Genomic DNA, 15,305 nt, shown 5'->3' with positions numbered 1-15,305 from the left:
ATTCAGAGGACAACCAGTCTCAAGTGTTCTCAAGAGCCCAGGGTTTACTGAGGACAGAAAAAGACCCAGAGCCCTGTGGTCATTAAGCAAAGTGAAGTGTGCTACACAAATGTCCATTTGGGAGGTTGTTTTTCAGGATTGATGAGGTCATCCCTTTGGAAAGAGTTCACTCGCTACACTTTCTAAAAGACACACCTGCATAGGTCTCCTGTAACCACCGGAGGTAAACGCATGCCACTTCCTGGAACAGGTAAGGGAGGGAGAGCCAGGAGAGGACCCGAGCGTAGGGAGGGCGGGGAACACGGGAGAGGTTACGTTCACTTTCAAGGAGCTGGTGCAGGCTCCAAGGAAGCAGAGATTTCCAGAGCTTTCACTGCTGCATACTGCTGAACGGTGACAGACGCAATCTGATTTTTATGCTGAAGTTTCAGCACCTAAAAGAGACAGGACTGCAGGCACTCATTAGAAAGTTTATATTCTTAGTGGGGTGTGTGTGTATGTGTGTGTGTGTGTAAACATATTTTAGCTGTTAGAAATACAAACATCTTGCATATTTCATGTTTTTCTTCCAACTAAGAAAAGGCTTTCCTTCGGGTTTGTAATCTGTAACCCCCTTGGAAGCCCAGGACAGAACTGGTAGAAGAAATTTGAACAGACTTTACGGGATACCAGATTGGCTGTTCTCGGGAAATGGTTTCTCCCAAGATTGCTTTCATTGTGAGAGTGCCTTTTACAAGGCCATTTTTGAATAATGGGTATGACGTTTGATTGGACCTTCCTTTAAAAAGGTCAGGTTTGCTTGAACAATGGCTCACGTCATTACTATGCATAATAGGAAAATACTGGCCAGTTGACAGACCTAACGCAGAATGTATTTTTTCAACCATTTGATTAAGACCTTCTAGGGATGGTAACCCAGCAGTGTACATAAATATGGGAATATGGTAGTGATTATCATGTGTGAACAGGGCAGGGAGGTTAATTCTGTTTCATTTTGACACCTGAAGGTATCCAGTGAAATGTCAGCTAAAAATGTCCATATAAAACCACGCTCCTTTCTGCTTCCAGTCACCAAAATACACATTTGATATTAGTCAAAAGGCCAATAAGTGATGGGAAAAAAACAGATAACTCAAATCATATTGCATTGTCCATCATCCACCGACAGATACCCTAACAGAAACACCACAGAAAAACTAGGCTCCTTCATGGAGTCCTAAACAAAGCTGTCTTGTTACTGGAATACTGAAACAGACCCAAAGACAACCAAACCCCTTGTTATTAAGCAAAGGAACAGAGAACTCACCCCTGTCATCTGAGTTCATGAGCCACAAACACAATTACCCAGGTGATGGTGTCTTCCTGACGCCAGAGTCTGTGCCTGAATGTACCCTGGGCTTGAAGCATCATCTTAATACTCTACCATGGACCACTCGAAGGCCTCATTGCATCAGCCCGGGGCTCTGAGAACCCCGGGGATGGGATGTCCTGGGTCCTGGTGCCTCAAAGCCCTCACCGCATCAGCCCAGGGCTCTGAGAACCCCGGGGATGGAATGTCCTGGGTCCCGGTTCCTGCATCCCCACTCTATCCTTGCTGCTGCCTCTCCTGTACTCACTCCTGGCTCTGAGGCGTGCCCCTCACTGCAGTACAACCAAGTCCCCACAGCTTTCCAGGCTCCTCTGTGACTCCCACTCGAACCCCAAGCCCCCGTGAGTTACGTTCCAGTAACCAGAGCGCGTGATGGCCTGAAATGTGCATGTGGCCCCAATCCTGTTGCTTGAGCAGAATCCCTTCTCTCAGGACGCCTTTGTAAATTCTATGGGCCTGGCCTGCTTATTGGGCAGCGCCTGCCTTGTAATAGGCCATGAGACGCCATGACAAAACCACCCACAGTCCCATCACAGGCACAAAATCCTGATTTGACTCTCACAGCCACATCTTTTTCTACTACCCCTGACCAAATCACACACTGACCTCCCTCCAGGAGTTACCCCAAGGACAGATATTCAAGTTCACCCTAGATCAATGGCTCCCCTCACCTTGTCTTTGACACTCCTGTAGTGCTCCCAAGCCCAGCACTGGGCCATCCCCGAGTAGCCAGTTTGCCATCATGACCCCTGGGTTCTGTTCTCCTGTGAAGAGTAACGGTCAGGCCGTGAGCTGATGCAAACCCCCATTAGCAGACAGATGAGGAGTGGCACAGTCCATTCAGAGAGTCAACCTCTGTGCATGAACCACCCTGAAACTGAAAGGAGTGGCAGGAAGCCTCGTTGTCCGATGACAACGAGGGGAAAGCCACAGCCATATAACAGTACTGTGCAAAATCCAGGGACTTTAGAATCAGACACTCCTAAATACAATTCTTGGCTCGATCATTTACCAGTCATGTGACCTTAGGCAAGATGTCTATCTCAATGCCTCAGTTTCCTCATCTGCAAAACGGAGAAATTCTAGCCCTTGAAGGACTGTTGTGGAAATTAAAGGAGATGTCAAACCCATTTATGTTCACAGTAGGTGCTCACTGAATGTTACTCTACTTCCCTTTAATCCCCATTCCAAAACTTAGTCCTCAACCATCTCTCCCTGACTTGCCCAGACATTACTGCCACCCCAGTCCTACATGAGGCTGCATATTCATCTAGAAGGGCATGTCTGTTGTAGGTGGTCTTACAAGCAGCTGGCTTCGGATTCAGCCTGGGTTTAAATTGTGGTGTTAGGCCAGGCACAGTGGCTCACACTTGTAATCCCAGCACTTTGGGAGGCTAAGGTGGATGATTTGAGGCCAGGAGCTCAAAACCAACCTGGCCAACATGGCAAAACCCTGTCTCCACTAAAAATGCAAAAAAATTAGCCAGGTGTGATGACACACGCCTGTAATCCCAGTTAGTAAGCTAAGGCAGGAGAATTGCTTGAACCTGGGAGGCGGAGGTTGCAGTGAGCTGAGAGCATGCCTCTGCACTCTAGACAGGCAATAAAGTGAGACTCTGTCTCAAAAACAAAGCAAAACAAATACTGTGGCTTTATGACTTGCAAACTATCTAGTCCTGGTCAAGTCGATTCATCTCCCTGCCTGTTCCCTCAATCATAAAATGAAAACAGGACAAGTCACACTTACCACAAATGATTACTTTGAGAAACAAACAGGCTTCTATTGGGAAAGCACCCATGACAATACCCGGCAAATGCCAGCCCCAGCTTGTGCCTTCCTTGCCTCTTCTTGTGGCAGCAGTGGTTGGGAGGGCATGAGCTTCACAATTGCTTTTGTCCTGCCCTCTCTGACATGCCCAAGGTCTGCAGAGATACCAGAGCCCTTGGTTAAGGGCAGGGTCCTGCTCTGCCCCTAACCAGGGGCTGTGTGGGAACCTGCTTCTCTCCTCTCCAAATTGAAGAGGTTAACAGAGTCCCCCAAGGTCACTTCCAACGCTCTATTTACATCCTTCCATCTTCTCGCCATCTCTCCAGAAGGAGACACGGCAGCGGGAGGATGAAGCCATCCCTTGGGCTGGTGCCTGTTCCTTTCCTCTCTGTTCCCCATGACACTTGCCCTAGGTCTTTCTGCCCTAAGCTGTTCCTAACAGCCACTGCCACTCAAAGCCTCAAAGCTCTCGTCCTCATCTTATAAATAAAGTAAAAATAATAACAATAACAACAACAATAGTATTAATAATAACAAGGCTTAGAGGATAGAGGAGGGAGACGTGGGTACCCTCCTAGACCTTGAAACTGCAGTGACCCCCCCTTTTCTCCCTTCTCGAGATTTAATGCACACTAAACTTGGGCCAGAGCAGAAGCAGCCCATTAAATATTCCACCCACCCCCGTACACACACACCACACCACAACACAAAGAATATGTTTGCAACAGATATCCCTGGAGATTTTCCTCAAATCATCCCATGAAGAACCCAGATCCACCTGTTACACGCTTTCCATGTGTTTGTTTGGGTGTATACAGAGCAACTCAAAGCCAGTCGAAGGGAATTGATTGGCCCCTTCTACTTTCCCAGGCAGGTAGCCGGAACGCATGAGTCTCTCAGGGACTTGGAAAGATAATTTTACCTGCATACATAGCCTTAGAAAATGCAATTCAAATTGTCCCTGTTTGCAGATGACATGATTGTATATTTAGAAAGCCCCATTGTCTCAGCCCAAAACCTCCTTAAGCTGATAAGCAACTTCAGCAAAGTCTCAGGATACAAAATCAATGTGCAAAAATCACAAGCATTCTTATACACCAGTAACAGACAAATAGAGAGCCAAATCATGAATGAACTCCCATTCACAATCGCTTCAAAGATAATAAAATACCTAGGAATCCAACTTAAAAGGGATGTAAAGGACCTCTTCAAGGAGAACTACACACCACTGCTCAGTGAAATAAAAGAGGAGACAAACAAATGGAAGAACATACCATGCTCATGGATAGGAAGAATCAATATTGTGAAAATGGCCATACTGCCCAAGGTAATTTATAGATTCAATGCCATCCCCATTAAGCTACCAATGACTTTCTTCACAGAATTGGAAAAAAACTGCTTTAAAGTTCATATGGAACCAAAAAAGACCCCACATTGCCAAGACAATCCTAAGCCAAAAGAACAAAGCTGGAGGCATCACGCTACCTGACTTCAAACTATACTACAAGGCTACCGTAACCAAAACAGCATGGTACTGGTACCAAAACAGAGATATAGACCAATGGAGCAGAACAGAGTCCTCAGAAATAATACCACATCTACAGCCATCTGATCTTTGACAAACCTGACAAAAACAAGAAATGAGGAAAGGATTCTCTATTTAATAAATGGTGCTGGGAAAATTGGCTAGCCATAAGTAGAAAGCTGAAACTGGATCTTTTCCTTACTCCTTATACAAAAATTAATTCAAGATGGATTAGAGACTTAAATATTAGACCTAAAACCATAAAAACCCTAGAAGAAAACCTAGGTAATACCATTCAGGACATAGGCATGGGCAAGGACTTCATGTCTAAAACATCAAAAACAATGGCAACAAAAGCCAAAATTGACAAATGGGATCTAATTAAACTAAAGAGCTTCTGCACAGCAAAAGAAACTACCATCAGAGTGAACAGGCAACCTACAGAATGGGAGAAAATTTTTGCAAACTACTCATCTGACAAAAGGCTAATATCCAGAACCTATAAAGAACTCAATCAAATTTACAAGAAAAAAACAAACAACCCCATCAAAAAGTGGGCAAAGGATATGAACAGACACTTCTCAAAAGAAGACATTCATACAGCCAACAGACACATGAAAAAATTCTCATCATCACTCGCCATCAGAGAAATGCAAATCAAAACCACAATGAGATACCATCTCACACCAGTTAGAATGGCAATCATTAAAAAATCAGGAAACAACAGGTGCTGGAGAGGATGTGGAGAAATAGGAACACTTTTACACTGTTGGTGGGACTGTAAACTAGTTCAACCATTGTGGAAAACAGTGTGGAGATTCCTCAAGGACCTAGAACTACAAATACCATTTGACCCAGCCATCCCATTACTGGGGATATACCCAAAGGATTATAAGTCATGCTGCTATAAAGACACATGCACATGTATGTTTATTGCAGCACTATTCACAATAGCAAAGACTTGGAATCAACCCAAATGTCCATCAGTGACAGACTGGGGGAATTAAGAAAATGTGGCACATATACACCATGGAATACTATGCAGCCATAAAAAAGGATGAGGCACATGGATGCAGCTAGAAACCATCATTCTCAGCAAACTATCGCAAGAACAGAAAACCAAATACCGCATGTTCTCACTCATAGATGGGAACTGAACAATGAGATCACTTGGACACAGGAAGGGGAACATCACACACCAGGTCCTATTGTGGGGAGGGGGGAGAGGGGAGGGATAGCACTAGGAGATATACCTAATGTAAAAGACGAGTTAATGGGTGCGGCACACCAACATGGCACATGTATACATATGTAACAAACCTGCACATTGTGCACATGTACCCTAGAACTTAAAGTATAATTTAAAAAATAAAAAATAAATAAATAAATATATAAAAGGAAAATGCAATTCAACTGTGCAAATATTTGCTCGGGCCCTCCATGCTTCAAGACGTATCCCTAAGGATGCCTGTTAGAGAGGCCAGCTCAGCAGCTGAGGTGGTCTCACTCTGGCTTTCTTTCCTGAGCAAGCTCTTCACAGTTGCCTGACACTTTGAATTGTGTAAACCATAAAATTAACAACAGCCCCAAAGATCAAAGGCCAAATTAGACATTGCAAAGCAAGTAATAGTACACAGGCCTCATTTCTGGCATGGTAAAGGAATTCCTCATACTGCACACAGCAATGAAGAGCTGGTTGGATATCTCTCCCCCAACTCAACTCCCTGGCAGGAGGCATAAGTTGCCCCCCAAAATTTTGGACAAGAATAAGAGTACCGCAGATACTGATGGTTCAAAACTCAAATCTTTAAATGATCTAAAAATAGAATTAGGTGCATTTCTGAGGACTTGGAAAATCTTTTAAATAGAAAATTATGCTCATTTTTAATGATAAAATATTCCAGTGGAAATACAAAAGTTATAATAATAAAGCACATAAAACAATAAATGTTTTGACATTCAAAATGGCCAGATTTGAAGAGAAAGCATATGGTGTGTTTACATCTGCCAATTTTCAGTGCCATTCTAGGAGACTTTATGACTGGGAAACACAGTACATTAATAAGCAAATGCATTATTAAATTAAGCATGGCTTTAGGTGCTTACGCTAAGGAAAAAACACCAGGCAATAAAGTGAGAAATTATTTCACACTAAATAAAACCTTCGGCCTACTTTGTAAATCTTTCCCCTGCCCCAGAACCTCCATTCATGCTCCCAGCAACCCATTCCTGAAGGCAGAACACGCCAAGCCTTGCGTAATACGTGCTCCGGGTGGGAAGATGGATGGGCTGGGGTCTGCTTGGAGCCGAGCTGTTGCTGGGCTCTCCTCATGGCAGGAACGTCACTTGTATGCCAGGAGAATCCGATTTGCAGAAAGGAGCCAACCTAAGGGTGTCTGGGCCCTGGATTCATTCATCCACTGGCATAAACTATGCCATTCAATGAGTGTGGTACTGCAATGAGACACAGCCCCCTTGGGATCTTAACGCTCTATCAAGCAAATAATGCATATATAAAATGAAAAAGTAGAAATAAGAAAGTCAAGAGAATAATAAAGAATAGTGAGCACTTATGGAGCCCATTCTCTGTGCCTGCCCAGGGCCAAGTGCTTTGCAAGCGTTAGTCCATGCTAACCCCTCCCCACAAATCCCGGGAGTTGAGAGATTCTCCTCCAGGATCTGGCTGCTATTGAGAAGATATGAGAGAGTCCAAGGCTCATTTCTAGCAACTTTACAAGCTTCAACTTGCTTCTCAATAGCCCCAGTTTCCTAACTTCCTTTATTCTCATAGCATATTTTTTGTAAGGTACCTTAAACCACTTTGGAACATGATAACTTTGTAAGAACTTGTTTACTAAATTTAACATGCCTGAACTTAAACTATTTATCATTTCCCCTAAACCTACTGCTTTTCTGGAGTAGGCTATTTTGGTCCCCAGAGCTCAAACACTGTTGCCTTCTTTGCTAAGTCCCTCGTACCTTCCAAGATTTGTCTCCCTACCCTGCCTAATAAAGTACTGGTCCATTCCTCTGGCAGCATCTTCCTGGCTCATTCCCTCACTTCCATTCCCACTATTGTCATCCTGAGTGGTACACAGGATGTTACCTAACCTGGGATATGGAAATACTCTTCCCATTGGTCCTCTCCTCTTCAGTTTGTCTCTCTCTAAACCACTTTATATACTTAGAATTAGTGTGTGCCATAACCAGCTTCCAAAGGCAGTGTCCTCATCACATCACGCTTTTCAAACGTTGTGTGGCAGTTGGTGCATGTCCCATTCATTGATCCATTCATCCCTCTACACACTCATCCACCCCTCCACCCATTCACCCATTCATTATCCATCCATCCACCCACCCACACACTCATCCACCCATCCACCCATTCATCTATCCATCATCCATCCAGTCCCCCACCCACCCATCCATCCTCTCACCCATCAGCATATCCACCCATCTAGGCATGCAGAAGCATTATGGAGCTTTTCTCGGTGGCCGCCCAGTGCCAAATGACTTATACACATTAACTCATTCTATCCCCACTTCCCAACCCTGTGAGGACCATTCTCCCCTTCTGAAGAAAGGGACAGTGATGAATACTCTATCAAGGAGGTTAGAGAAATAAAGCCCAGAAAGTACAAGTGATTCAGCAAAGGGTTTGAGTTCTTGGGAACTGGAGCTGCTGTTAACCAAATTAGGATAATTCAAAAGAGATGCAGACTTGGGAAAAATGATAATGGGTTTGAGTGGAGGCTTGCTGAACTTAGTCAATAAGGCCTTGTAAAGGTATGTGTAGACTTTGGGGAAAAGCTGGAGTTTAGATTTGGAAGCAATTAACATGGTAAAAAGAAGCTGATGTCACGATGTCAATGAGACTACCAAGACAGTGTATGAAGAAAAAGGAATAAAAGATAGGAAGGCAACTTTGGAAGTACCCAACTTTTATGAGTTAAGATCAGGAGCCAGCAAACTTTTTCTATAAGGGGCCATCTAGTAAATATTTTAGGCTTTGAGGATCACACAGTCTTTGTTGCCACAATTCAACTCTGTCATTGGAGCAGGAAAGCAGCCATCACCAATACGTACATGAATGGGTGTAGCTGTGTTCCACTCAAACTTTATTTACAGAAACAAGTGGTAGCTAGATTTGGGCCAAGGGCCATAGTTTGAGGAGCCCTCATTTAGAGGATGAGAAGAGACATCAAGGCCATCTGAGGAGGAACCAAGGCGCCACAGGGGAGGGGAATGAGGAGAGAAGAAGGCGGGGACCAGCGTGCACCGAGCACCTCTTCAGGCCAGGGCCCTGTGAGATGTTTCTGCATCTTCATCTCATGTGTTTCTCGTAGGCTGTGCCATTTGTACAGATCAGTGATAACAGAGAATTATCCAACTACAAAGGTACATGGGGTCTAGATTCAAGTCTGGCTGTGTCCTCTGCCTGAGGAGCATTAGGACAGGCACAGAAGTCAGGGTAGAGAGAGGCTTAAAAAGGAAAGCTTAGATCAAGTGCTGCAGAGGGGCAGAGAGGAGCAGGAGGACGAGATCCTTCTCATTGGAGGAGACAGGACAAAACAAGCTTTCTCCTTCCACCTAACCCCACCTCCCCAGGTCTTTCCACAGACCTCTGCAGTTCTGGATCATCTAGAACCTGGGCACTTGCAGGACTCTTGGGCAGTGGAACTGGACTTCTTGGGTGCCTTCCATCAGCACTTCTCCACCGGGACTATTTTCATTTTTAGGAACTCCCCTTTCCTCTTTCCTTGCCTCAGTTGAGAATCTCATGTCAGGAGTACCGGATTCTACTTTCCTTTGCCCTTTTTGAAATCTGTCATTTTTCTACTCCTAAGAATCTCGTGAGAGAATATCCTTTAGGATGGTATTCTCAGAGGTAAGGCACTGTTAGCCAGGAACATCCATGCTGGGCTAATCCCTGCGGGAGCCTGAGCCACTGGCTCAGATGACGATGTCCCCAGATCTCGGGGACATCAAGTGTCCAGGGCAAATATGGGGAGGGGGAGCCACCAGCCTGCAGGGCAGACACAAGGGCACTGAACACACCACCCAAGTCAGGGCTTCTGGTGTTGCAGGCCCGCCCAGCACCACTGCCACCCTCTGAGCCCCTACTGATGGCTTGGTCCATGTGAAGGGGCTGTATCCACCTCTCCCTCAGCCCTGCATTCCTGCCAGCTCTTTTCCCTCCTCTGGCCTCTTTCCCGCCTGGCATTTTGCCACCCTCTGGAGATTTTTATCCAATGTCTGCCATGCTGCAGATCCCTTCCCAGCCACAGCTGCGAGCACCTCAGTTACAAGCATCCCAATGGTGGAATGACAGGCACCCAGAGGGGACATCCCTGTGTGTGAGGGACAGAGGCCCCTCCAGCAACACCCTAGTCACACTGGTCACTCCAGTCTCATCTCTTCTGGATTATCCTAATTTGGTTAGCGGCAGCTCCGGTTCCCCAGAACTCAAGCCTCTCCTGTGCCGCCAGCCAGAGCAGATCATGTTGGCCCATGGCCGACTCGGGCAAGGCTGCTGCCGCCATCTCAGAAGCCAAGTCCATTGACTTTGACCTCGGAGCAAATCCCAGAGCAAAGCTCTCTGTTTTCCCAAGTCAGGATGAGAGAAGGGAGGAAGATTCCTTTGACCTGGCTGGTTCCTCAGAGCGGAGATCGGCTGGGTCACTGTCCCCACAGAGGGCTGAGGGGCCCACTCCCCACCCAGGAAGCTGCAGTATCCCCTGGGAAAGGGCTGGGCAGTGGCCTCAGGGGTGGGGACCACAGGCTTCAGGGACTGGGGACATTTATGAGCTAGAATCCGTGAGACTGATTTCAGGGAATGAGGGAGACAGAGGGCGGCTCCTGACCCAGGTGAGTGAGGAAGGTGAATTGGTGGCACCTTTGTCCTTAGCAAGCCCAGGGACAGTTATGGGAGGGGAACCTGCTGAATGCTCAGCACCGGGCCAGGTGCCCCCGTGTCTGAAGGGAAGCTAACACATTCTGTTTCCACATCGTAGGCAGGGACTCCCTACTGGGTGGCCAAGGAGCTCTGCACAGCAGCTAAACCTACAGGGAGATGGGGGCTTGGAGGTCGTTCTATCTTGTGCTGAGAGCTGACTCATCAGAGAGGATAACCATTCCCCACAAGGGAGACTATAGAGGAAGAGGGAACAAGCAGATGTGGGTCATGACTCCAGGAAACCTCCACACTGAGGGCTGCAGACAAGGAGAGCTGTCGTCTGTCTCCTCAAGGAGGGATTCCCAGGCTTCCTTGTTCTCCATGTCAACTGCTCCCAAGCAGGAGCTCGATGACGGTGTGATGAATGAATGAATGAATGAATGAATGAATGAATGAATGAATGAATGAATTTGAGGGGCTACAAGTAGCTAGCTACCCTTCGACTTTGGGCAGGCGGCTCAAACTCTCTGACTTTTTGTTTGCTTGTCTATAAAATGCAAAGAATCCCACAGGATATAACAAAGTGGCACGTCGCAGATGAGAAACCGACTCAGTGAGGGTGTCACTGCCTGCTGGTCTCCTTTCCTTCCTGGGCCACGCTTTCCTCTGCTGTAAACAGAGGCTATGGACTCTTTGTTGAGGTCTTTTCCTGATGGCATTTCAGGACTCTAAATGCACAAAGGAATGCACAGAGTTGGTGGGGTGCCTGGGCAGTGGGAGGCGACAGAGACCAGGAGGGCAGGGGCTATACCTCTTTTCCATGAATGCAGTTACAGTGGCGGGATTCCCGTGTCTTGGCTCAAACCCATGATAAGGAAAAGCATTCCTCCTTTCCAATCACTGTCATGACTGACAGGTCCTGCAAAGCTGCCTCTGCCCAGGTGGAATGCAGACTGTAGATATGAGCCATTCCCCAACACCCACCACCCTTCAAAACTGACAAGGCTTTCCCCTGCTAATTGAGTCCCACTGGGCAATGCTTCAGCCCTGAAGGCCCTTTTTCTTCTGAGAGATGCTGGAGAAAGGAATGTCAATGAGGCAAGCACGCAGTGTGGTTAACTGAAATCCGCAAGTCTATTTTCTGCAATCTAAAGCTAAAAATGTAGGATTGAGATTCCCCACTTCCTAACGTGGTATTTATCGTATTATACAACTCTGGCAGAAATCCTGTAGGTAGATTTTATAACCATTTACAGATGAGTGGATTCAAAATTGGAAGGAAAATGTAAGGTCTGTTGTTTCCAGCCACCCCGCCAATAAAGGAGGTAGAACACTCCCTTAAAATATGAACTATAAAAGACAAACAAATAATTCCCTAAGAGTTAGACTATAATATTTACACATGAGGGGCAGGCCTGAGGTGTGTGCAAACCTCACTTTCCAGAAAGGTAGGGCTCCCTCGCCCACACAGTTCCGCCATCCTTCCCTCTAAGGACAGGATGCACAGGGCAGATGCAGAAACTTAGGAGCCAAGGACACAGGGCCCCAGGGAAAGTAAGTGAACAGGGTCTGGGGAGAGGGTGTGCCATGCATAGGCATGATGTGGCCAATATCAATTGCAAGTTCACCATGGACATGGATGCGTTGGGCTTCCCTGGCCTAGTGACATGAAATACAGCAGAAATGTCACAGGCAAGGGCTTGAAGCTCAGGTTGACCATAGGCCCGACTGCAGTGTCCCAGCCTAGCACTTGTAGGCTCATGGCTTTAGACTTGTTTTATTTGTTGTTTGTTTGTTTGTTTTGTTTTGTTTTGTTTTTGAGACAGAGTTTCAATTTTGTTGCTGAGGCTGGAGTGCAATGACGCCATCTTGGCTCACTGCACTCTCTGCCTCCCAGGTTCAAGCAACTCTCCTGCCTCAGCCTCCCGAATAGCTGGAATTACAGGCACCCACCACCACGCCCAGCTAATTTTTTGTATTTTTTTTTTTAATTTTTAAGTAGAGATAGGTTTCACTATGTTGGCCAGGCTGGTCTCGAACTCCTGACCTCAAGAGATCCACTCTCCTCGGCCTCCCAAAGTGCCAGGATTACAGGCGTGAGGCACCGTGCCCGGCCAGACTTGATCTTTATCTAGGTATCATCTTCCTAATATACGTTCAGTTGGAACAGCCTTCCATCAATATTAGTTTAAAAAAAAAACTTGCATAATTAACCCCTTCATAAGCACCTTCTAAATTCTAATTGGCCTCCCCTCTGGGAAGTGAATGCATGGCCAGACTGTCCGCAAGCCCTTACTGCAGCCCTGGCAAGCACCTCCTTCTTTATTTTGTGCCATTTCTGAGACTGTGGGTATTTTGCTGCCAGCGATACCCAGAGCTCCACTACACTAGGGGATCTTTTTTTTTTTTTAAACCAGTTTTGCTTGTTATAGCACAGGTCATACATTCTAGGAACAGTCTGCAGCTGAAAGCCATCTCTGAAATTCTCTCCCTGAGCCTGACCTCAACCACCCAGGCTCAAGTGATCCTCCCTCCTCACTTGAGTAGCTGGGACCACAGGCAGGCACCACCATGCCAGGCTAATTTTTAAACTTTTTGTAGAGCAGGGTCTCACCATGTTGCCCAAGTTTGGTCTTGAACTCCTGGATTCAATCAGTCTTCCTGCTTTGACCTCCCAAAGCACTGGCGTTGCAGGAGTGGCTTTGCTCTCTCCCTCCCGCGCTTCCTCCCTTCCTCTTCCTCATACCTCTCCTTCTGTCTTTCAGATCCCCAGAATACAGTTGCTGGAGCGTTTAAGTGTTTAAAATATAAAATATATTTATATTGCTGATTAAAGAGCAATACCTATTTATTGATAATAACTGGGAAATGCAGAAAAGGGAAAAAGATAGAATAAAAATAATAGAGAATTAAATAATAGAGAATTCCGTCACCCAAAGGTGGCCACTGAATAGATGTTTGTTTTGACTTATTGAGGCATTCGAAGCATGTTTGTGCATGGTTTTCAGACTAATTTTACACCCATTGTTTAGTCACTTGAACATGTTGTAATCTCTCCACACAAGCTTATTTTAATGGTTGGAATGTATCGCAGGACGTGTTGGATGAGGCTGTTGATAATCCTTTACTCATATAAAAAACACTGAGAAAAACATCTTTGCAGGGATTTATTTGAATATCAGATTTGCTTGTCTTTTTGAAGACTTTCACGGATAAGGCAGATTATTTCCAATTGGAATTAAGAAGGAGGAGAATGGCATGGAATGTTTTTCATGGAAAACAGCCGTGTGCTGTGGCTGCTTTGGAATCCAGGCAGTGTGATTTGGGGCTGTGGCTCCCCGACTCGCATCTGCAGCTCACTGCTGCATTTTGACCTCACCTTTTAGAAGGGCCACGGGCATATATCAGTATCTCAAATAAGAAGAGAGATGGGGTGGTGCAGGCCTGGAAATGGTCATTTCTGTCAGGAGAACACAGGTCATATTTTGGAGTATGCAATCATCTGGATTCAAGCCAATTCAAAATGCTCCACCTCAAATCCCCATTCTAGGGCCCTCTCCACTTGAGAACAAGACATTCTTTTATCCTGGAATCACCACCAGGAGCCCGGAGGAGCATCCTCATGACAGCAGTTCCATGGGCAGGGACAGGGTCCTTTCTGCTGGCACAGCGTCCACCACTGCCCTGTCTCCTGAGTCCCTGCGGGGCCCAGCAAAGAAGGAGTGTGTGTGATGTCTGCAGAGCCATGACAGACCCAGCATGCGGCGGCAGGAGAAACCCTTCGTTGGTAAAAGCAATACAACCCTTATCAAGTTTCGGCTGCTTCCTCCTGTGGGAGGGAGGGCAGGGAGACGCACCAGCTCCTGAGAAACTGGGTGCCTCCCCACATCCTTCCCACCCCACCCCACCCCCAACCACCATTTCAGGGCCCTCCCAGCACACACATTGCCCTGGAAACCAGAATAATTCCCCTAACAGCACACTATTCCCACGGCATTCAGGAACTCTCGGTGGAGATGTGTTGGGGACAATTGTGATTGTTTTTACAGATGAGGAAACTAGAAGAGAAAGAGCAAGTGTGTTTGCTGCAGTAAAGAGTTTCCATAATAACCTGAATTGCCACTGTGCCGCCTTTTAAACGAGCCTGGAAAAGTAAGAACCCAAATTCTCAGGACAGAGAAGTCAGGGGCTTATGGGTCATTTCACAAAAGGTGTCAGCAGTGGCTCTATCTCAATGGGGCCCTGCCCTGATGCTCCTGAAAGGACCAAGCTCAGTCTCCAAGGGAGGAGGGGAGGGGACACACTCCCAGCCCCCAGGCCTCCCATCCTGCAGAACAGGACAGATAGAGAAGCGGGAGGAGGCAGCACACAGCTTCCGAAGTTCAGGCCCCACACAAGCCAGCGGGCTGATGCCAGGGGCAGAGGCGGGGCCCGGGAGTCCCAGATCAACACACAACAGCCCTGATGCCAGGAGACTGGCAATGAGAGACAAACAAAATGCTGCCAGATACCTTTGCATTTATTCTAAGTGCAATGTGCAGACTTAGCTTTACCACCATAAAAGCCCAAAAAGAGGGTGTCATATTCTGGGCAAGCCCTGTAATTTTCTCTCCTGCAACCTCCCTGGTGACCCACAGGAAGCCATCTGTGCCCAGCAGGGTGTGGCCTGTCTGCTCTGTACCCACCCCCGTCCCCAGGGAGGCTCCCTCCCTGCTGCCCTCACCAGTTACACTGAGAACCCCAGACT

The sequence above is a fragment of the Macaca mulatta genome, chromosome 12 (assembly GCF_049350105.2).
Source record: "Macaca mulatta isolate MMU2019108-1 chromosome 12, T2T-MMU8v2.0, whole genome shotgun sequence".
NCBI classification, from domain to species: Eukaryota; Metazoa; Chordata; class Mammalia; order Primates; family Cercopithecidae; genus Macaca; species Macaca mulatta.
The sequence above is the reverse complement of the archived record's forward strand: the minus strand, read 5'-3'. Positions refer to the sequence as shown.